The sequence below is a fragment of the Heloderma suspectum genome, chromosome 3 (assembly GCF_057233095.1).
Source record: "Heloderma suspectum isolate Gila_16-S chromosome 3, 16-S_ref, whole genome shotgun sequence".
NCBI classification, from domain to species: domain Eukaryota; kingdom Metazoa; phylum Chordata; class Lepidosauria; order Squamata; family Helodermatidae; genus Heloderma; species Heloderma suspectum.
In genome coordinates this window covers 176,521,960-176,546,630 of record NC_139460.1, presented here as the reverse complement: position 1 = coordinate 176,546,630, position 24,671 = coordinate 176,521,960, and the positions used below count along the sequence as shown (strand labels likewise).

Genomic DNA, 24,671 nt, shown 5'->3' with positions numbered 1-24,671 from the left:
TTGACATATGCTCCATTGACTTGTGTGCTGCAGACTGACTGGGCTTTTTTAAATGTTCAGAATATTAAAAAATAATTTTCTTGTGCATGAAATAAAACATGCAAGTAGAAGGAAGGAAGGGAACACAGAGGACTCAAACAATATATAACCAAGGGCTACCTTTCTGGGGAACAGTAAATATGCTGAATGAATGAGGCAGTCATTTGCAAACCATTCACTCTGTTGCAATTGACAGCTTCTTTGAAATTGTATTGGACATGGGGTTTGTGAACTGAGTGTATAAATTAAACTGATTTTCTTTTTTTTTTAAGTTAAATTATTAAATCATTTGTAGCATTCTACTTAAAAGTAAATTCCATTGACATGAATGGTACATACCTCCAAGTCAGTATTCGCTATAGGACTGTGCTGTAAATCATATTTTTCTTCAGTTTTCATATTGAACAAACAGCTAAATACTGTGACCAGAAGATTCCGGTGTTGCCCTTCTTTTCTCATTATAGGCACAAACCCACTTTAGGAAGCATACAGCCGTATGTCTGCTTTCTTGTTCCTTGAAGAATACTTCAGTCAAGTCACCGAGTGGCAGTCCCCTTAGGTCTCTCATGGACAGGCACAATCTGGAAAGACAACATCTAGATTATGTATTTGAAGGCTAGTCACTTCATTTCATTAAGCGGGTTTCGAAAGTTAATTTTATAGGATCTTCACAATGAAGTTCCATATGAGAGAAGAGGGAATGCATGCGGGAGATACAGGGAGCATGCCCATTGGCCTTTGTCCTTGCTTACCAATGTGCACACCAGCCATCCCCCCATCTGCTGCACATTTGGCATCTGTGTGAAGGGACCCACACATATACATCTTTGTGCAAATGGGAACCCTAGTCAGCTAGGCTTCCTATTTGTGTGTAGGGAGCTCTGTATGCGTACATCCAATGATGTGAGGCAGAACATTTTCCAGTGCTTTATTTTTCCATGGAAAATGGTCTTTTTCATAAGTTCATTAGTAACAATGAATCAATGCCAATTGCAAATACAATATTAGGCAAGCCTGGCAGTTTCAAAGTTGTAATAAATGTTTTTCAAGTGATTGTGCCTAGCAAGTATGTGAGAGAATACAAATGTCTCATTGAAATACATATATGTTTCAGAGTGAAATGGAACTAATAAGTAGTGACTGCCAAACTGAAGATGCCACAACAACCTCAGTGGAAAAGAGTTGAACTCTGTTGAAATAGATGAATGGTTGTTAGCATATAATAAAAAGTTCTTTGGGTTGCTAAAATTAGTATTGACAGTTTTCAGTACCTTTGTTTTTTTCTTAAATGTAATCAATGGGTAGTATCTAATGTTAGTCCTTTGTAGAGTAGACCCATTGAAATGGGGCTTATCTATGTAGGACTAACATTTGATACTACCCAGTGTAAAAGAAGTTCCTGCTATTGTCTTTAATTTTTCACAAATATTCCAATAAAAAATTCTACATAAAATAACATTTGGATTACATTAAGTATGCTTCAATTTTTTTCCTCAAATAGTTAAGGTCAAATACTTATGACATACTGGGACAACAAATTAATATAGGGTACTTTTTTAGCCTTGTTTACTAAATACAAGTAAAATAAACATGTTAAATTAAACCTCTCTGGGGCAGGGGTGGGCAACTTATGGCCCTCCCAGTGTTTTGACCTACCACTTCCATCAGCTGTTTGGGAGCCAACGGTGAGGGATGATGGGACTTGTGGCCCTTCAGAAGTTTTGGCCTAGAAGTTGCCCATGTCTGCTCTAGGGTATCAGAAAATTTTCCAATGCAGATTGAGGTTTTTCCTATGATGCAAATGACCCTATGGAAATTAACCTAACTTGCTCGGGAAAAAATTCCATTTGCATTGGAAAATGTTCTGATGCCATAGAGCAGATGTGGACAACTTGCAGCCCTCCTGATGTTTTCCAGTGCAAAAAATTTCTGGAAAACCCACATCACTGCATACGTTCTACATGTGTAGGGCCCTTTCACAGTAATGCTGAACATGCAGCCACTGGGAGTGAGGGTAGCTGGCACATACATCAGTGTGCTGCAGGTGGGTAGCGGGGCCTCCCTCTTCATGCAAATGAAATGCATGAAGAGGGCTACGATGATGCTTTTATTGATATATGCACAGTGACTTGACAGGCTAGTGGGTACCATCACGACTACAGGCAGCCAGTACTTTCAGATGAAATCACCACACAGAGCCTTATAAATTATGCCTCAGATTTTGACTTCTAATTCACTGTTGAATAGTAAGGCAGTATGTTTTGACTCTGATATTTCAAGAGCTCTGTACAATTTTCATAGGTTCTGGGGTGAAAACACAGGCTTTTCTGAAGGTGTGCCAGGGCATGTCTTTCATTCCATATCTTTCATTCTTCTTCTACTAGTTCAAATTAATCTGTAACTATAATCAAATTGTTGATGGTTGCAATTGTGTTCCCACTTACGTGCATAAGTGTGCATTTAGACCAGCATGGTGTAGTGGTTAGACTGTTGGACTAGAACTGGTGAGACCTGGGTTCAATTGCCCAATCAGCCGTGTTGCTCACTGGGTGACTTTGGGCCAATTAGTCTATATTAACCTACCTCACAGGGTTGTTTTGAGGTCAAACGTCAGAAAGGGGAACCATGTATGCAACCTTTTGCTCTTTGAAGGAAGGATGGGATATAAATAAAATATGTTCATGAAATCCCCATTAATTTGATAGTTGTTTCATGACAAAATACAGGCTAGAACCCATTTTAGGGATACTCTGTGACAGTGATGTAGGCAAAGGAGTACTTTTCCACCATCACTGTGTCAGTATGGTGTCCTCTAGTGGAACTGTTTTGAGTGGTGGGAGCTTATTGTGCATAGGCTTCTAGGGTGATCACAGAGAATCTTTAACTGATCACTGCAACTTGTTTGTAAAACACTTTGCTGATAAAATCACTCATGCCCAATTAGACTTGGACAGTACTATGGGGACAGTGCAACTAGAGGTTTTTACTGGACAACTGACTGGTCACATTTGCCTGGATACATTTCGGTTGCTGCAGGCCAAGGATGTTGGTAAAGTTCATGGAGTGGTAAAGTGGTAAAGTTCATGGAGTACCACTTTCTTGATCAGCCCTCATCTTTCCTGGTGAAGTGGCTAGAGTGTTGGACTGGGAGTTGGGAGATCCGGGTTCTAGTCCCTGCTCGGCCATGGAAGCTCACTGGGTGACTTTGGGCCAGCCCAACCCACCTCACAGGGTTGTTGTGAGGATAAAATGGAGGAGGAGGATTATGTATGCTGCCCTGGGTTCCTTGCAAGAGGAAAAAAGGCGGGATAGAAATGCAATAAATAAATAAATAATGAGATAGAGGTGTAATCAATCATCTAATAGGCAGGTGAGGGAAGTCACTGAATAGCTCCAGTGGTGATATCTCATTGTGCGAGGTGGTGTAGTAGCCAGTTGTGCAGCTACTTGCTAAGAAGCCCTCTTCAGAGTTGGACTGAATCCTATGCTCCGTTGTGGTGGTGTAGGTGCAGTGGAATTACTTTTGCTTGATCCATCTGAAGCAATGTACTCTGCAGATATCTTTTTGTAATGCTTATGTTCTCTTGCTTGTGACACAGGTTGAATCTTTAGGGGTGGCATGTAATGTATGTCTCTGTCTTGATGAGGGGGGCAAGATGGACTTTCTCAGATATTTTTAGCATTTCAAAATCTTATTTTTTAAAACTTCCTAAAGATGAGTCTTTTAAATTAATGAAACTCAACAGATGAGGCTTTTGCTGGCTGAATTGTTTACGTTCACATGAGACATACTTGTAATGTCTCTTCTTTATTACCTCTTAACATTTGATAAACCAAATGTCTTATCTAGTATCCTTGACAAGTAAATGATATATCTCTTGAAGCTAATAGTGAATTTGTAAAGCCCAGCACAATGGGTTGTGTGAGGAAGAAATTACTGTAATGATGAATCAAGCAATTATGAGCTTGGAAAAGAAAAACAGCACATTTGCAGCCACAGTGGCTAAAGGGTTTTTTTTTAATCAAATGGTTTTAATTTAGAAGAGAAAAGTACACTTCATTTTCATTATCATACCTCAGTTCCCCCCCCCTTTTTTTATAAAATCTGAATACATCAACAGAAGGTACATTTTAGTGCATGGGAAGGCGTTAAATTAGCATTGTAAAAACACAGCAAGATCATGTTCAAAGACTTGTCAGCTGAGCTTTTGATCCATATGTATTCAGAACTACACACTGTGGCAGGATCTAATCAAACTGATATATGTGTAGTCTATACTAAATATTTAAAAGGTCTGGATTGTAATGTTTTGTAGATTTTTAAATAGAGGTTTTGAAAAGATGTATTGAAAGAGAAGTGCAGCAGAGGGAGCTAGAAGATCCCAAATGTCACTGTGGCTTTTTTAAAACAAAAGGAAATTGTTTTGTTCACTCAGTATCAGTTAACCCAGGGTTCTCCAACCTTTTGGGGCCCATGAGCACATTTAGGAATCTGAGATCACGCCATGGGCATCACCACAAAGTGGCTGCCTTAGGGCCCTGCCTAGTCAAAAAGGACAAGTAACTTCCTGACGAAATCAAATACAAGGCACCAATTGGGTTTGTTCCCCAAATACCAAACCACATATTTGTCCCCACATAGCATAACAAAATACCCATTTCACAAAACAAAAACTGAGAAGGCAAACTGTTGAGGCTCAGAGATGAGTCACTTACCTAAGTAACAGTACAAGGCAGATACTGGGTCTGAGCCCAAAATGCAAAACTATGTATTTGTCCCCACAAGGTACAACAAAATACCAATTTCACAGAAGGGAAACAGGTGGTGGTGTGAGAAACCCCTTCCCTGCCCACCCCCCACCCCCCAGAGAAGTAAAAACTACCTCCAACACACACACACACACACACACACAAAACTATCCTCCCCCCACCCCAACACACACCATGACCAAGCGACTATGTGTGGGCTTGATGAGAGTAAACAAACTGCAATTAAATCTGGATAAGACAGAGGCGCTATTAGTTAGGAAATCTACCACTCTGGGGATAGGAAGTCAACTTGTTCTGTACAGGGTTTGTTGTTGTTCAGTCGTTCAGTCGTGTCCGGCTCTTCGTGACCCCATGGACCATAGCATGCCAGGCCTTCCTGTCCTCCGCTCTCTCCGGGAGCATGCTCAAGTTCATATTCATTGCATCGGTGATGCTATCTAGCCATCTCATCCTCTGCCGTCTCCTTCTCCTTTTGCCTTCAATCTTTCCCAGTATCAGGGTCTTTTCCAGGGAGTTTTGTCTTCGCATTAGGTGGCCAAAATATTTGAGCTTCAGTATCTGTCCTTCCAATGAGCAGTCAGGGTTGATTTCCTTTAGGATTGACTGATTTGACCTCAGTCCAGGGGACTCGTAAGAGTCTTCTCCAGCACCACAGTTGGAAGGCATCGATTCTTCGGCGCTCAGCCTTCCTTATAGTCCAGCTCTCACAGCCATACATTACTACTGGGAAAACCATAGCTTTGATTAGATGGACCTTTGTTGGCAAGGTGATGTCTCTGCTTCTTACTATGCTGTCTAGGTTTGCCATAGCTTTCCTCCCAAGGAGCAAGTGTCTTTTAATTTCATGGCTACAGTCACTGTCTGCAGTGACCTTGGAGCCCAAGAAAATAAAATCTGTCACTGCTTCCATTTCTTCCCCTTCTATATGCCAGGAAGTGATGAGGCCAGATGCCATGATCTTAGTTTTTTTAATGTTGAGTTTCAAACCAGCTTTGCACTCTCCACTTTCACCCTCAACAAGAGGCTCTTTAGATCCTCTTTGCTTTCTGCCATTAGGGCGGTATCGTCTGCCTATCTGAGGTTGTTGATAATTCTCCCGGCAATCTTAATTCCGACCTGTGATTCATCCAACCTGGCGTTTCTCATGATGTACTCTGCATATAAGTTAAATAAGCAGGGTGACAATATGCAGCCTTGTCGTACTCCTTTCCCAATTTTGAACCAATTGGTTGTTCCATGTCTGGTTCTTACTCTTGCTTCTTGATCCTGGTACATCAAGTTTGTAGCTGGAGATGATTGTTAGTTTGAGCTCTGTAACATATGCACGTTATATTAATGTATGTGTTTTCATTGTTAAATGTGACCCAGGTAAGATAGGGCTAACTGGGAGTGAGTGAGTGAGTGGTGGGAGGGGCATGTGTGTGTGTGTGTAAGGCAGGAACTGACATAAGTCAGAATGGGAATTGTGGAAGAAACATCTGCTTAGTAAAAGGGGTTGTGCATAGGAGTTCAGAAGGAATAGAGTAGGTAGGTAGGTTAGGACCAAGCATAGATTAATGAATAATAATAATAGCATATAACTCTTCATGTTACAAATCTTTTATCTGTTTTGTTTTTTAATACAGACTCCCACATGTTGACTGAATTGTTACACTAGCGTAACAATTCAGTTTCCTTGTTACTTGTCCTGTAGTGGGTTGAGAGAACCAATTGAGCATACTGAGTTTCTCTGGAACCCAGAGAGAGTAAAAGGGCTGAACCCGGGTGTCAGTGGGAACAACTGATCCAGGTGAAAGCAGGCCTTTCCTGAGGGGTTTGTTTCTCGGTTTCTGAGGTGGAGGCTGGGGAAAAAGTGGAACCCAGGCAGGAACGCCACACACTCTTCGTGTTTTTGTCTTTGCTGCTGTTTTAGGTTGTTTTATAAATGTGCTTTAATGATGGATTGTTGTTTTTTAATGTCTTGTGGGCATCTCTGAGCAATTCCATTTTTGAAAGGGAAAATCGGAGTATAAATTCCTGTATGTATCTATACATAAATAAGTCAGGAAAAGGTGTGTTTTGCCAAGGAGTGGAAGGCAGGAACCAGGGCTTGCAGCAAGAGGGACTACAACTACATTTGTACAGGAGCAAATGCTGGTAGTTCACTAGGGATGGGAAGCAGGGGAGTAGAATAGCAAAATTAAGGGCAAACTGACATTTTTTCATGCCTGACCAGCTACATTGGCTCAGAGGCAAAAGAGAGGGAGCAGACAGGATTAGAATACATAATGGCTCTCTCACTACTCAACCACAACAGCAGACAGGAGAGTGACTAATCATGGAACATTTGTCATCTGCCAACTCTTAGACCCAGCCATCTACCCTTAGACCAAGGGGGTTGCATGAAGAGTGCTAATCCTGTGCAACAGCACATGCAGGTAATCCCAAATTCAAGCCCTGGATGTGATCTCCCACTAAGAAAGAAAGGGACAGCCCCCACACATGGGCGCACCTGATAGAATGCAGTGTCAGAGCCATGTGTCAGGATTCCCTTTTTGCCTGGCTGAGAACTCCAAGAGCCAAATCAACACTCAGACCAGAGGCTGCATTTCCAAGGCTTTAATTCTGTTTACCCTAATGAGGCATACAGATGCAAATTGCTAGAGACTCACAGAAGACAAAAGAAACAGCCTTCGAGGAGTTCAAAGGGAAACTACGAAAGTTGATCTCTGTTTGGGGGGAAAAGGCGGCAAGCTCTCTTAACTTGAGGGGTGGGAGGGGAAGAACTTCCCACTCTCCCGTGACTTCCAGGCGCAGCTGTTGACGCCAAGCCAATCAGGCAGAGCACCGAAGTTCAGCCCCTGCGACTTCCCGCTTGTGCCTGCGTCTGCATCTTGCGTCTAAATGTTTGGGTTGTTCTTCCCTCCCCTCCCCCTGTCCGCTATCTCTCCCAGGGATGTGTGATGGGGGGGAGGGCTCTCCATGCAGCTGTGCCTCCGAAGCCTGGGAAAGTTCCTCCCCCACATGTTGCAGCTCTTCCTCAGAATCTGAGCTACTCTGACACTCTGTATGCTCAGAGGCAACCCTTGACACCATGAGAGGAAGCACTGTTTGGGCCAAGTGCCTGTCCCTCATACAACTCAGCTTGCCTTTTCCATTAACCCACCCTGGCATTCCATCTAGCTGTACCTCCCTCTGCCAATGCTCATTTGCTTGACTGCCTGGCTGCTTGACTTTGCTTGAATGCTATTTTTCAAGCATGTCCATACATCTCCCCGTTCACCCCACGCTACTGGATTGTATCATTCCTTGCACCAGCAGTGACCAGTAGGCTCATGAGCTGCCAGGAGCTTTCTCATTGGAGCTCAAGTGGCCAGAAGGTTGGCAATGTCAGGCCCTGAGCCCTAGTCCCTGAACTCTCCTTCTATTCAGTGTCCTATCCTGAGGCTAGCTATGGTGAGTAAGAACCAGGAGGGTGGGGGTGACAGAGGGGGAATCCCTGGCTGTTAAACACTGGTAACAGAGTTGGGGTAATTTGTGGAAGCAGGAGGAATTTGAGGAAGCAAGACAGATGAACAACTGGCACCACGCTACATGGACTGGCTAGCCAAAACAGTTTAGCCAATACACAATTTTCATTTATCGCAAGGGAGAGGGAGACATTTGCAGCAGTCATACTTTGAAGTGTAGATTCTCTCTTTTCTTGTGTACCTACGTGAGGTGCTTTATCTTTCCATCCCCAGCTGGAGGCATGCCAGAGGATCCTGTCTGGTGTTCTGTATGTTGGATTCTGAGGTGAAATAGCTGTAAGAGTTCTGAGAAGGCAACTGTCAGCAATCTGCTCTTCTATTTGTTCTGAGCCAGGTTATTTGTGCTAAGTGTGTTCTCTTTTGTGCCAAGTATCCTTTCACCATAGTTTCTATCAACAAAGTCCTTGCTGTTGTGCTCTAAATCTGCACAACAAGGCCCCAGAGGGATATATGGCCCCATGCTGTGTGTCTATCATCCAGTTGGGAGTTATGTTTCGTTTATTTATTATATCCCACCGTTCCTTGGTGCCCAAGAGCCCATGGTGGCTAACAACCCATATAAAAATAATACAATACCTGAACACCATTAAAATCATCTCTAATATTACAAATACACAATAAAATATAATAAAAACATAACTACAACCAGAAAACAGATTAAATGCCTATACCCCCAAAGCTTGTACAAATACAACTTTAACTGGTGCCTCAATGACTATATACTGTTATGGATGAGCTGTGATTGAGTTAGAATCCTTTGCTCTGCTGTGGCTGTCTATGTGGGGCAAGAGAACATGGGGGAGACAGTACTTTTTCCTCTCCACTGATTTCAAAGGGAGTTGCATTTTAAAATTACATTTTAAACTTGCACTTTCTCTTTTTCTGATATAACATTACATTGGCATAGAGGCTGTGAGCGAGTTCTGAATTCTTCCCCTTCTGCAAACAGAGTTGCACCAGTTCCGAGGTTATACAGACATATTGTTATGCCAGTGTATCAATGATGTTGTGGCAGTTGCATCTCCAAGATCCACTAGCACGCTAACTAGGGAGTAACTACTGTTGAACACAGTTGGAGTTACCTTTGAGTAAGCATGGACAGGATTGCACTGTTACTATTCTAAAGTGCATTAGACAGCATAGTTGGAGCACAGAACTATAAGAATGTGTAACTATATAAATTAATATTTTTATATAGGAAACGTTTTTTATACTACCTCAGTAAAAAGTGATTCAGAAACTGGAAATTAAAAATCTTTTATTACATTTTTCGGTTATTATAATGAACATTAATACAACATTTGTATTAATGACTCGGATGAGGAGGGAATTTCTATGAATATCAGACTTCCTTATAATTTCTCTCTCAACAAGTTGACCTTTCTTGTTTAAATATTTTGCTGAATTTGCATGATCTAAAGTTTCTACAAATTAGGTTTGTCCCGATTTTTCAGGTAATACTGGGTTAAGGTTAAATTAGCATCCATACTAAGTTTGAAACTATACTGAATTTGAAAAAATATGTAGGAAAATGGTCATGTGCATTCATTACTGACAACAGAGCTCTCTTTTCAACCTGTCTTAAGCAGGCCTGTATGAACAGGTTCTCCTGCATGTTGATTTAAAGAGAGAGAGAGAGAGAGAGAGAGAGAGAGCGCAATGCATATTTGGTTCTATTCATTTGAGCCTTCATTTGTACTTTGCCAACTAGGCAAAGGTATAGAATTTTCATAGTGCTTAGTCAGGCTATTACATGGTTGCTAACATTTTCAGGTTAAATAGTTGCTAGTGTAAACTGAAAATATGCTTAGAGGGTTGTCGTTTTTTGCTTTTAATCTCCTGAAGAATATCCCTTTAGGATGCTTTCCTGTACTGTCCATTACTCTGGCTGGGGAGCTATAGGATATGGCAGATGATCAGCTACACCAGATATACCTTCAGCAGTACAGATATGCAGTGATGTGGGGCAGAACATTTTCCAAGTGCTTTATTTTTCTGTGGAAATTTTTTCCATTTCATAAGTTCATTAGTAACAATGAATTACTTTGCCAATTGCAAATACAGTATTAGGCAAGCCTGGCAGTTTCAAAGTTGCAATTAATGTTTTTCAGGCAATTATCCTTAGCAAATATGTGAGAGAATACATCTTTGCCACTGAAATACATATCTGACTCAGTGTGAAATGGAACTAATAAGTAGTGACAGCGAAACTGAAGGTGCTGCAACAATCTCAGTGGAAGAGAGTTGAACTCCGATGAAATAGATGCACTGTACTTTGGGTTATTAAAATTAGTGCAGTCTTCCCCAACCTGGTACCTGCAGATGTGTTGGACTACAACTCCCAGCATCCCCCACCAGCCATGCTGGGTGGAGGATACTGGGAGTTGTACTTGAACACATTTGGAGAGCTCCAGGTTGGGGAAGGCTGAATTAGTGTGTCAACAGTTTTCAGTACCTTTACTTTTTCCATACATTTAAACAAAGTAAGAGAATTGCATGCTGTTTTCTTTAAATTTGTAAAAGTATTCCAATAAAAATTTCTGCATAATATAACATTTAAATCACATTAAATGTGCTTTATTTTTTTCCTGAAATTTATTCAGGTAAGATACTTGTGGTGTATTGAGACAAAGAATTAACATGGGGTACTTCTAAACCTTTGTTTATTAAATACAAGTAAAATAAACATGCTAAATTAGATCACCCTCTAGCGTATCTGATGTAAACTGAAAAGTTTCCAGAAACTTTTCTGGGAAAATTGCCAATTCAGAATTCTCCAGAAAATCTACATCACTGCAGATACACCGGTGCTGCTCCACATCAGCAAATCTGCAATGCTGACAAAACGCCACTGGTAGAGTGGCAAAATTAGGGTGATACATGGGCATGATAGGGAAGGAGAGTACATGGGCTAAGGCTTGTACTCCTTCATACTGGAGTCTTGCTCCCAACGTGGCATAATGTTACACTAACGTCAGAGGTAGTATAAGTCAAAAACCACTCACTGAACCCAACTATGACAAACCAGTCTGTTGGTACCTCCAACTCTGCGAGGTAGGACAGCTTTTGTCTATATTTGTCAGAGGTAGACTGCCACCATCCATGTATAAGATTGGCTTGTCATACCAATAGAGAGCAAAAACACTGCCCTCATTTCCTCCTGCCCACAGTGCCATGATGAAGCATAGGATTCAAGCTAACAGTTCACCCAGTCACAGCTCACCAACACTAATATATAAATCCCTGACAGGGAGACCAGAATGCAGTTGATGACATGTGTAGCATGGGACTATAGCTCTCTGGACCTATGCTGTGCACGCCTACAGCACAGTGTGCCAAATATTTGCCCCAGAAGCCTATGCATCTTGCAAGACTTCTGCACCAACCTGCATAATAGGCTACGTTGCAAATATTTATCCAAAATAGAGTTATTTGGTCTTCCACATTTTTCTTATATGTGTATGTCTCTCATAAGTTTACAATTTTTATACAGAAATAAATGATATATTAAAATGTATTATCACATGAAGCTTGAATTAGTTTGATTCTAACAAAGCAGTCTAGGAGAAGCATATGTGCTGACATGCTGTGACTTTTGACTGAACCTTTCACTGACCTAGGAACCTGCTATGGGGAAGATGAAACTCAGGAAAAGAACGAAGTTTATTTTAGATAAGGAGGCTGGGAAAAGGAAGAATAACTGCTAAACAATGTACATGTTCGAAGCAGGTGGCATCTTGTTTTGAAAAGAAGTGTAGCTTATAAAAGCTGAGAAATAATGAAATAAATATGTTACTTCCCAAAAGCATAGCTGAGAACTTAGGGAAAAATAACAAATTGTTAGAGGAATTGCTGTTTCGTGAGTATGCATAAGCAGTTTATAAGAAATCATAAATGTGAGAGACAAAATACAGGAACTGGAGGACATTCTACCTGTCCTCACAGAACCCAACATCTGTTCTCACAGAACGCTTCCTCTGTCCTCAGAAGGACAATGGCATCAGTCCTCATTGACTTCTCTGCTCCATTTTGCTCCCAGCTCAGAAATATTATTGGGTAAGATGCTTTAATCTTTAAAGGGAACGTTTTAAATTGCGTTTTGCTTACAACCACTTTTTATCTTTATGTACTCTATGCTCTTATATCATGAAATCCCCAGAGTATGGGAAACAAACAGAACAAACTAGAACTCTTAATACGGGAGGGAAATTATGACTTGATAGGTATAACTGAAACTTTGTGGGATGACTCCCATGACTGGAATACAGCAATTGAAGGATATAACTTGTTCAAAAAGAACAGAAGGAACAGAAAGGGAGGTGGAGTTGCACTATATGTTAAAAATACATATCTCTGCACAGAAATACAGGAGGATGAGCTTGGTAGCCCCATCGAGAGCATCTGGGTTAAAATAAATGGAGCAAAGAATAAAAGAAACATGGTGATCAGAGTCTACTACTGGCCACCCACAAGGAGATGAGGATGAAACTTTTGAAAAGGAAATTGCCAGTGTTTCAAGGAAGCAAGGTGTAGTAGTAATAGGGGACTTCAATTTCCCCGATACTTGTTGGGAGACAAATTCTGCAGAACATGGCCCCTCCAAGAGATTCCTTACTTGTGTTGTTGATAACTTCCTCCTACAGAAAGTGGAGGAAGGAACTAGAGGATTGCTATCCCTGACTTGATCCTAACCAACAGAGATGACTTAGTGGATAAAGTAGCAGTTACGGGAACTCTGGGGGAAAGTGACCATTATCCTTGAGTTCTTGGTTCTAAAAGAAGCAAAAGCCGAGTGTAGCCAAATGAGTACCCTGGATTTTAGGAAAGCCATTTTTAATAAACTCAGAACAATGATAAGTAAGGTCCCATAGCAAGCAGCACTAATGAGAAAAGGAGTCCAAGATGGGTGGGAGTTTTTAACAAAGGAAATTCTCAAGGCACAATTACAAACCATTCCAACAAGAAGAAAAGGTGGAAGACAACAGAAGAAGACAGTGAGGCTTCACAAAAAGCTTAAAGATGATCTGAACACAAAAAAGCACACACATTGGAAGTGGAAGGAAGGCCAAGCTACAAAGGAAGAGTACAGGCAGGTAGCACAGAATTGCAGGGATGGCATCAGGAAGGCTAAAGCTGAGAACGAGCTGAGGTTAGCGAGGGATGCTAAAAGCAACAAAAAGGCTTTCTTCAGATACGTGCTTAGTAAAAGACAGAGGAAAGAAATTGTGGTTCAACTACTAAATAAGGATGGCAAAATGATAACAGATGACAAAGAAAAAGCAGAAGTGCTCAATTCCTACTTCAGCTCAGTCTTCTCCTGAAATAGGGTCTATGACCCCCCCCCCCCCCCGGCAAAGGCAAAGTACAGGCTGAAGGTGCAGGATTGCAGCTTGAGATTGATAGGCATATCATCAAGGAACAACTAATTACTTGAATGAGTTCAAATCTCCAGGGCCAGATGAACTGCATCCTAGAGTAATAAAGGAACTGGCAGAAGAACTCTCAGAACCGCTGTCTATTCTCTTTGAGAAATCATGGAGGACGGGGGAAGTGCCAGATGACTGGAGGAGGGTGAATGTTGTTCCTATCTTCAAAAAGGGCAAAGAGGAGGAACCTGGGAACTACAGGCCAGTCAGTCTGACATCAATGTTGGGAAAATTCTAGAGCAGATGATAAAGCAATCCATCTGTAAGCACCCTGAAAACAATGCAGTGATTACTTGAAGCCAACATGGATTTGTCAAGAACAAAACCTGCCAGACGAATCTGATCTCATTTTTTGATCAGGTCACCTCCCTTGTGGACTGTGGGAATGCTGTGGACATAATATGACTTCAGCAAAGCTTTCGACAAAGTGCCCCATGATACCCTGATTAGCAAAGTAGCTAAAAGTGGGCTAGATGAAACAACTCTCAGGTGGATCCACAGCTGGCTACAGAACCGGGACTCAAGGAGTGCTTATCAGTGGGCTCTTCTCAAACTGGAGAGAGGTAACAAGCAGGGTACTGAAGGGCTCAGTCCTGGGTCCAGTGCTCTTCAACATTTGTATTAATGACTTGGACGAGGTGCAGGGAATGCTGATCAGATTTGCAGATGACACAAAATTGGGGGGGATAGCTAATACCTTGGAAAGCAGAAACAAAATTCAAAGTGATCCTGATAGGCTGAAAACAACAGAATGAAATCTAACAGAGATAAATGCCAAGTTCTGCACCTAGGAAGAAGAAACCAAATGCACAGTTACAAGATGTGGGATACTTGGCTCAACAATATTACAAGTGAAAAGGATCTTGGAATTGTTGTAGATCGCAAGCTGAATATGAGCCAACAGTGTGATGTGGCTGCAAAAAAGGCCAACGCTATTTTGCGCTGCATTAATAGAAGTATAGCTTCCAAATCCCGGGAAGTACTAATTCCCCTCTACTCAGCTCTGGTTAGGCCTCATCTGGAGTACTGTGTCCAGTTCTGGGCACCACACTTTAAGAAGGATGCAGACTAACTGGAGAGGGTTCAGAGGAGGACAACGAAGATGATCAGGGGACTGGAAACAAAGCCCTATAAGGAGAGATGGAAAGAACTGGGCATGTTTAGCCTTGAGAAGAGAAGACTGAGGGTAGGTATGATAGTGCTCTTCAAGTACTTGAAAAGTTGTCATAGAGAGGAAGGCCAGGATCCCCTGCCAGTGTGCAGGACACAGAATAATGGGCTCAAGTTACAGGAAGCCAGATTCCGGCCGAACATCGGGAAAACCTTCCTGACTGTTAGAGCAATACAATGGAGCCAATTGCCTGGGGAGGTAGCAGGCTCTCCCACACTGGAGGCATTCAAGACGAGGCTGGACAGCCATCTTTCGGGGATGCTTTGACTTGGATTCCTGCATTGAGCAGAGGGTTGGACTCGATGGTCTTATAGGCCCCTTCCAACCCTACTATTCTATTATTCTAACCTGCTTCAGATTTTAAAGTAAAAGATGAAAAGACACACCTGATCTCAGAGTCCTCTATTTCTTAAAAAAAAAAAAAAATGACCACAGTGCAGAACTAGCTAGTGGAAAAGTCAACTTACAAACAAGAGGTGTAGGCTTAGCTTCCAGTTCAAGCTCAGTGTCAGTTTTAAGTACAGGATATCTGCTGAAGTGTAGGTGTAGGCCTTGGTTCAATTTAAATGTTCAGCTTTTAGTTTAGGTTTAAAAACTAGAGTGGAAGTTTAGAAAAATGCAGATTGAGGCAGGTTTATAATGAGTGACACCCTTGTATCTCAGAGGGGTGCGACCTACCCAAATTCTCTCTTTAATCCCCATCCATTGGACGGGGGTTGTTTAACCCACAGTGAGCTGTGGTGCATGCCGTGCAACATTTTGAATATACAACCCCAGGCGGGGGTTGCAATGATAGGCAAACCCGGCCACCGAGAGTTATTTGCGGGTTAAATAATCCTTGCATAACCCTACAACAAAGTGAGAATTATGTGATGTGGTGCAAACCATGTCTTTGTTGTGCAAACCAGGTCATTGACAACTCTCCTGATAAAAATCACTATCCCAGGAAGCTTATCTGGCTAAAATCCCCCTTGAAATTTTCACCCACTGAAGTCTAGTGCAACCCAGCAGGTGATCCTTACTTCATTTTGAAATGAGGCCCTCTTAATCTAATTCTGCAGCAGATTGGGGAAAACCAGTCACGGGGTATAAAAGTAAGACAGGCTTCCAATGGAGCCCACCTCTACGAACACAAGCAGAGCCTCAACCAATGAAGGACGTTGGCCCCAATGACAGACCACCAAAATAAATAGTTAAGCAGAGAGGCAGGTTAAGCCCCTGTGTGAGTTTCACAATAGGGTAAGGAAGACAGAGCAGTCAAACTCCACTGCCCTTGAACTTCATAACTTACTTTCTAAATAAACAAGCCCAATAAACAAAAACAGTTATGAAGGTAGAAAACTAGCAATGTGAGTAGGGCTATCCAGTGTATTGCAATGAGTTTACATGTACAAATACCTGCCAATTGGCAGAAATGTATATTTGGTGCAATAAGCTCCTGATTCTCAGGGGGGGTGGGAATCCTTGAGGCAAAGGTAGCTGACTGGTGATGTTGAGAGAGCCAGAGAGCTTTGTGGCCTTTGGGGACATGATGACATGTCCCACTCCCTGGTTGTCAGTTCCTGCCTTGTCAAAAAGAATGAGGGTCTCGGGGAAGGAGGGCATTGCTCTGAGGAAGAGGGAAATGATACCTTAGAGACCCATTCCTTGGGGGATGAACCCTCTTGCACCAAGGGTATGCTCAGTGGGGGGTGCGTGGTCCTAGAAACAGGTGATTCGATCATTAGAAACAAAGAGAGAGATGGGCTTGTGGCATGGCGATTTGCCTGCCGGATGCAAAAGCTGCAGATGTCACACTTCATCTAGATAGGCTGGTAGGAAATGTTGGGTAAGAGTTGGTGGTCATGGTGCACATTGGCACCAGTAATGCAGGGATTCTGGAAGCAAAATTTAGCTTGCTAAGTGGGAAATTACAATCCAGGACTTACAATTTCTAAAAAGTGATTTAAGAGGAATTCAGGAAATTACAGGCCAGTTAATTTCATGTGTGTTCTGGGAAAATTGGTGAAAATAATTATTAAAGATAAACTGATAAAGCATTCAGAAGAACAAGTCTTGCTGAGAAAACAACATGGCTTCTGCAAAGGAAAGTCTTATCTCACAAACTTTAGAGTTCTTTGAGAGTGTCAACAAGTGTGTGGATAGAGGTGATCCAGTTTAACAACAGAGCTTGTGTACTTGGACTTCCAAAAAGCTTTTGACAAAATCCCTCATCAAAGGTTCTTGAGTAAACTTAGCAATCATAGGGTAAGAGAGTAAGTCCACTTGTAAATTGGTAACTGGTTAATGAACAAGAAGAAGAGAGTAGGAATAACAGATAGTTATTGCAATGGAGAGATGTAAGAAGTGGGGCCCCCAAGGATCTGTATTGGGATCTGTGATTTTTTTTTTTTACCATTTTCATAAATTATATGGTGTTAAGGGCGAACAATGAGATGGCCAAGTTTGCTGATACCACCCTGTCAAAAACAAAAAGTGATTGTGAAGGATTTCTCCAGTGGGCATTAAAATGGCAAATCTGATTTTCTTTAAGAGTAAAGTGATGTGCATCGGCACAAAAAGTCCTAACTGTATATATACTCATTGGGTTAGAGCTGGAGGTAACTGACCAGAAAAGATATCATGGGAAAATGACCCAGCTGTGAAAGGGGCGAATTCCATGATAGGGATCATCAGAAAAGGGGTCACAAAACTGCCCATATTGTAATGCATTTTTATGGCGTTGTATGAGACCACAGTTCTGGTTGCCATGCATCAAAATGTATGTTGTAGGATCACAGCCTGGCCTCATAGCAAAGAACAAATAATAACTGCACACACAGTCTTGCGCTGAAACTTCCTTCGAGGGAAGGGCAAAGTATTGCCCCAGTCACTGAAGTACCTTTCCAACAAGGAGTAAAAGACTGAGTCTAAGACAGCAGAAGAGCACATGAGTGCACCACTCTCACTTTCTCACAAACACCTACTGTACATCCAGGTACCATGTGCTGTAGCTTCTGACCATTGCCCATTACTCTCTGTGTCTTTCTTTGCTCTCCACAGGTGCCTCCCTGAGTGGTGCAGAGAACAAGACATTTCTCATCCCCAGTACCACAAAGACCACAAGGGAAGGGACATCTACAGAACAAACCAGAGTAGTGATAGAGTGCTTCCAGCTGTTCCACCATGTAGTTGCCAACCTACCTGTTCCAAGCAGGCTCCTGCACCTTTACAAGTGTCATGACAGAGAGTTCTCCAACACTAAAGGCACACCTAACCTGTAGCTGGAGCCATGTGAGACACTATGACCTGGTTTGCGCAACACGACAGTCCATCATGGCTTAATTTTCCTGAGGGGGTGTTGCATCATGCCAGGTGCCCATGGGCCCTAGTTTTGCATGGCACCCCCAGGCACCCAGCTTGCCATGGCTTGTTGTGTTGTGTGAACCCAGGCAGCAGGGGTGGTTTGAGGGTTAGTCGACCTTCAACTAACCATAGTCTAACCCTCAAACCACCCCTGCTGCCTGGGTTTGTACAACACAACAAGCCATGGCAAGCCAGATGCCTGTGGGCACCCAGCAAAAATGGCGCCTGCGGGCACCCAGCATGACACAACAGCCCCACCAGTAAATTAAGCCTCTCATGTGAACTAGGCCAACATCTGCTACTCTGCTGTCTGCCATGTATATCAAAAGGTATAGAAACACTACTGAGTAAAAAGGATGGCAATTGCAAATTGACTTTCCTTTCTGAACCCATTTCATCTCTGGTGCTGTTCAGTTAAGGCTTTTACTTTGTTACAGCTGTTATATCTTAGCAGTTAAGGATTCTCTCTCCTTCAACTTCACTTCAGCTGGCCTCAGATAGGTCAGTGACTAGGATGGGGACCAGGGACCTTGTTGCTACCAGGACTCAGGATCGGTAACCCCTTCAGTCTCCACCCAGTCAGGCTTTGGGGAAGTATATAAAGGCAGGGATCTCGGAGCACAGAAGGATGCCGGTGCCATGGTGTATGAGGCAGGCGGTTAGACAATGAGGTCCACTGAGCTGATAATAAACAGGGCTGGCCTGTCAAGAACAATAAGGCGGGGGGGGGGGGGTGACAATAGGGCTAAGTGGCCCATGCAGCACTTTCTGTGACTGACTGAAACACCACACTCTCTGTGGTATGTCTGTGTGTGGGGAGTCCTTCCAGTGGAACATCACATTCTGGATTTGAACCTGGGGCCTCCAGCAAGTGAAATCTGAGCTGTTCCACGGGGTTAGAACACCTTGTGTAATGAATGCAGTCTTGGCATATATGACTGGGGCTTTAGGCTCATGGCTAATGAATGCCTGGTGAGGTCTCTGTTTTCTGTCTGCTGCTGTGGCTAGGGGTTGGGGAGTTTCTCTGTGTAGTTTGCATTGTGGGCTTGAGTCCTGGGAGAGCCTTCTCTTTTGCCTCTGATGTGATTATTGCTTGACTAGGCATGTGAGAGGTGTACAGGGCCTTTTTTCTACCATTGCCCAGGGTTGGTCTCAAACACTCATGCCCTTTCCCAACTCCCTCCCTTTCTTTGATTTGATTTGTACCCCACCTTTCTACCAAAAAAAAATGGCACTCAAGGCAGCTTAAAGGCACAGTTAAAATTGATTAAAACAATAACACTATACATTAAAATACAATAAAAATGTAACAGGTACAGGACAAATAAAATAAAATAAAAACAAAATAGAAACCGCACCCAACCCAACAGACCCACTTACAGGCCAAAGGTCTTCTTGAATAAAGCAGCCTTTGCCTGCCAGCAGAAGGACGGCGGAGAGGGAGTGAACCTGGCCTCCCTTGGGAGGGAGTTCCACAGCCAGACAGTGGCCACTGAAAAGGTCCTCTCTCAGATCACCACCAAACGTGCTTCTGAAGGCTGCAGTCTCGGAAGAAGAGCCTCTCCTGAAGATCTTAAAAACTGTACTGAGGTAATGGAGGTTGCTCTTCTGGGAGTGCCAGTGTGGCTTCCCTTGTTGCCTATCCTGGTTCCACCCTTTTTCTGTGTGGCCAAAAGCCTCCTATACCCTTTCATTGGGTCTTGAACCCTTCTCCCTGGGAGGCCTGTGTCTGCTCCATGCAGGCCTTGACTAAGGGATGTATTTGAGTGTTGTGTTATACTACCCTTTGTGTTGTGTAGTCAAAGGGATGCTTAAGAGTATACTGTGGCCCAATCTACATGGTCGATTTAATGCGGAGTGAAAGCACATCGGGGTCGTTTGCAACAGATAATGCTGCCACCAATCCACAGCGACCCTGCAGCTTCCCTCTGGAAAAGGCACATTTTTGGAAAGTCCTTTTAGTACACCTTTTTTCCTTAAAATGCAGCTCCTGTGTGGTTCTGCTGCAGTATATCCCTTCTCCCCACATTAAATCCTGAGCGTGCCTCCGTGACCTGGCAGTGACATGGTCAAGGGGTAAAGCCACCCCTTCCCTCTCTTTCCCCATTCGTAGTAGGGAGCTTTTGTACACAGGCTTTCTATCCCATTTAGCACTACTTCGTGCTGTTTTATCCTTTCACTATGTTGTAGTGTTGTTTTCCCTTTCACATTATGTAGCCTATTGCAGTAGCCGCTTTACCCATTCACAGTATGCAGCCTGTTTTTCCCATTCATAATAGTGCAGTAGTGCTGTTTCAGTCATTCAGAAAAGCACAATAGCTGCTTTACCCATTCACAATAGCACAGTATCTTTTAATCTTTCACAATTACTGAGTGGTGGATGAGAGGGGTAAACTACAGGGGCTTAATTCAGTGCTTCCAGTAACTTCCCTGAGCAGGGGAGCATGGAGAGGGGCAGGGAACAAGTCTCTCTCATTCATTGAGCAGCACCTATGGGGTTGATGATGTTCAATTATACTCCGCCCACCCAACCCAGAAGTATGGGGGTTTCAAGTGGTGTGTGACCCATGAAAGCAGTTTTTAGGTAGCGTATACTCCGCTTTTCTTGTTTCGTGTGCCCCTGATGGACCAAAGCAATTTCATGAAAATCTGGATATAACCAGAAAGTGCTTCTCATTCCATTTTCCATGTAGATTGGGCCTGTGTGAGAGTGATATAAGGGAATTAAAATCACAGTGTGTAAGAATTATTGGAGCTTCTCACATGCTGGGTTCTTCTATCTGTTCCACTATAGCTCATGTAGTGGAGGCCACTCTGGGTGTCACTGCCTTGGCAGGGTGTGGGCTGGGGAAACATCATGGGGCATCTCCCAGTCATCATGCATGGATTGGCTCCTTTCATGGCTGACTGTTGGGGAGTGCAGGAACAGAGTTGCCATGCCAACCCATAATTGGTAGGCACCAGCAGTGTCGCCATGGTATCTCAGGGCGTGACTTTTGTTGCTATGTTCTGTGCTTTTTGTAGTGCTATTAACCTCCCCCCTTCAACCGTATAGGATCCCAACTAAGTTACACTGACATTGCGGCAATATAAATGGGCCACCAACACAGCAGCATCATAGGATTGCCTAATTAAGGGATAAAACTAACCTCCCAATCCACTAATTATTTGGAAATGTAGTAAGTTTGAAGGTGTCTTGTCGGGGCACATAGGCAATTTTTTTTTTCAGATAAACTTTAATTAAATCCACAATACATTATTACTGTTTTAATTGCTCATTATTGCTGTTTCTATTGCTCCTTATTTAGAGCAGTAGATGGACAGAATTAGTTCTGGAGACTGTCCAAACTGAGTAACTGTGGCCTCTTAAAATATAGGGAAGGACTGGTTATAAAACAGGATGTAAAAACATGACTTAAAATAAGTTTGCATACCATGGCTTGTGTTGACCATGGCTGTTACATCTGCACCAAGTAAACCATGGCTAAAGCTCTTTCCTTCCTTTCCAGCATCTCTGCTTGCAAGGTGACAAGCAAGCTTTACTATACCGCCTTGTGGTTTGGCTGAATCCCAATGTCAGTCAATGTGAGACCTTGGCATCTCAGTTGAAGATAAAAATCTGATGAGGCAGAACCGTCATATCTAATAAGATATTAACAACAGAAGCCACAACAGGCTCACAGAGAACATGGAATCCATAACATTATTGGACTGTTTGGGGAACATGTGCTGAAAATATGTGCTGATGTATCAAATGTCTAATTGATCTGTGCAAAAATCTGCAGAAAAGTAGGACCCTAATTGCACTTCCCCCTAGATATGGCTTGTGTAGGTTCACACAAGTGAGGAAATTAATGTAAAAGTGCGGGGCGGGGGTGGAATTGCTCCTGTCTCTGATCACTATAAAAAGATGTTCTAAGCGCATACAGGAGCTTTTCTCCTCCTCTTCCTCCTGCTTTCCCCTTCTTGTCTGGAATACTTCTGGATATTTTCCATTTCTTCTGCCCCTAGTATGGCTTGACTGGAGACAACTGGAACTTTTTCCTCAGTGTGCTGACTGGCTCTGATGGAGATGGAAGGATCCATAACCCACTGCACTGGATTGGTAGATATGAATTTTGCCTATCATAGTGGAATAGTCTAGCCACCCAGAGAGCTTCAGCTATTGCGTGGTATATAAATGTAATAATTAGTTAATTAAATTAAGGGCTGAAACTTCTTCAATTGCTTTGTCATTGGGGTTTTTATTTTCTTATTTTACATCATTTTCTCATGCCGTTTTCTGACCATTCATAACCATCCATAATAAAAATTATTGATTTATTATTGTTATTATTATTGTTCTATAGGAATGTCAAATTATTTTCAGGCATTGTGCATCAATAAATTAATTTGTTTCAATTAAAATATTGAGTCTGTGATCTTTTACATTAGTCATGCTTTACCCTCTGACCCACTGGGTTGCAAAAGTGCAGATCTGAACTCCAATTAGCCTATTGAATTACCAGAAATAACACTATTTTGTGTGCTCCCCATTCCCTCCTCCCCTTGTGCATTCCAATGTTCTGTTTCAGCCAGCAGCCCTGTCACAGTGAAAGGCTGGCACTGGGCACTATGAGGTCCAGTTCACACCAAGGATTTGGGGCAAGTGGCTTCAGTGGATTCTGACCAAGCAGGAGTCAGGTTTCCCAGAGAGACAGGAAACAGAGCACCATCACAGAGAGATCTGAGTAATGCTGGGGCTGGAAGCCAGACAAGCTTGCCTGTATGTTGCTCAAACAAGCAGCAGATTATGACTGAGCCTTAAATATGGTTTTGGCTTCCTGTAGCCTGGTTCGCCTTGCCTCCCTATTGACAGAGGCCTTCTCCCTTAAACTGGCCTAGTCTGTTTCAGAAGCCTTGGGCTGCAAAGACATGGAAATGGCTGCCACGTGGTGGTATCTTCATAGCTAGAGTCCTTAAAATCCAGACACAGCGTGACCTACTCTGGACACAGGAGAGCTGGTTCTTGGGGCCTTCCTGGAGTACTAGATCCTAAGGAGGGGGGAACCTGTATTGCCCCTGCAGTGGGCTTCAAACTCTTAATTTAGATGTGCCAAGATAGTGATAAATCAGATCCAGGTTTACTTACAAGGAGATATTTTATTGAGTACAATCAACACACAGGCGTACCCAATGGCTGGATCAGACAGCTTCTCTGAACCCAGAGCCATGGGGTACAATGGGTTTTATACCATACATATCAGCAGTGAGGCAGCATGACAACAGCAAGCGTTAATTAGCATTCATTCTCAACATAGACTAACAGCGCTTGGTTCCCAGCACAGACCCCTGCAGCTCGGTGTAAACACAGCTTCACTTCCCAGGCACATTTTGATAAGACACTCTCGCTCGTTAGTATGGAATGTGCTTGAGGCTGCCCTATCGCTCTTTGACTCGTCCTGGTAAATCAAGAGGCCTGTTACGGAAAACAGCAGCCTTCTGAACCAAAGTCAGCATTATGAATCATCTAAACCCCTCTAAAACTACTAATAACTCATCTGTAACTCAACCCTATCCCTGATCTGTTAACTCAGGAGTCTTGTCCTCTGAGGATGAGGGCTCAGGGTTCTGGACTGTGGCATCGAATTCCCTTCCTTATTTCCTTGTTTGAAAAAACCAGAGTTTGCCATCATCTGGGCCCCATCTACACAAGCCTTTTACTCCAGTGCAGTTGCAAGTTGAGGTCCTTCAGGATAGACGACGCAGTCACTACTTCACAGCCATCTGTGGTTTTCTCCTGGAAAATGCAGTTTTCCAAGGAGGTGTTTCGCTGCAATGTTTTTCATCTGCTGTGGGTTTCCCGTGGTTGCGAGCCATCTGTCCCTTCCCCAGACCAACTTCGCATTTTGCAGTGGGCGTGTTGTAGGCATGCACAGTGCTTGCGTCACTCTGTGATGCCCCTTTACTCCCCTTCTCAGCTGCGCAGTTACAGAGGCACAGAGAAGTGGTTTCATTTATTTAATCACGCTTCCACACATTTTTGCAGCTTTGTATCTTCGCAATGGTTGCTTTTGGACTCAGTGCCCAAGGGCCGGGGGGTGGGGTTTTGGGGGAGGACCAACTTCGCTCCGGCCACCATTTCAGAGCGATCGGTAGGCACGTACCGCTCATGCCTTGGGTGAGTGCGAACCATCATGAGAGTCTCAGGCTGGGGAACTGCCAAATAGTTGGTGTGGAAATAAAGGAGCACAGAACACCCACTTTTTACCTAATGAGGGACAGACAGACACAACAGAACCCCTAAAATACAAAATAGCCACTGAAATGTCACACCCCCACACTCACAGGACTGTACAGCTGCGCATTAAAATATAATGGCCAAAAAAAGGGCACGGCGGAGTCTGTTAGGGAAACCCACGGTAAATAGTG

At 43.0% G+C, this 24,671-nt stretch overlaps 1 long non-coding RNA gene across 1 annotated transcript in view; it reads left to right on the top strand.

The window, feature by feature from the left end:
- The window catches only part of LOC146350446 (uncharacterized), a 28,035-nt gene extending 5,372 nt beyond the window's left edge, over nt 1-22,663 (top strand). Inside the window, exon 3 of the long non-coding RNA XR_014788854.1 lies at nt 21,770-22,663. This is a non-coding gene — a long non-coding RNA (uncharacterized LOC146350446). The remainder of the gene's footprint in view (nt 1-21,769) is intronic.
- The last annotated feature ends 2,008 nt before the right edge of the window (nt 22,664-24,671 follow it).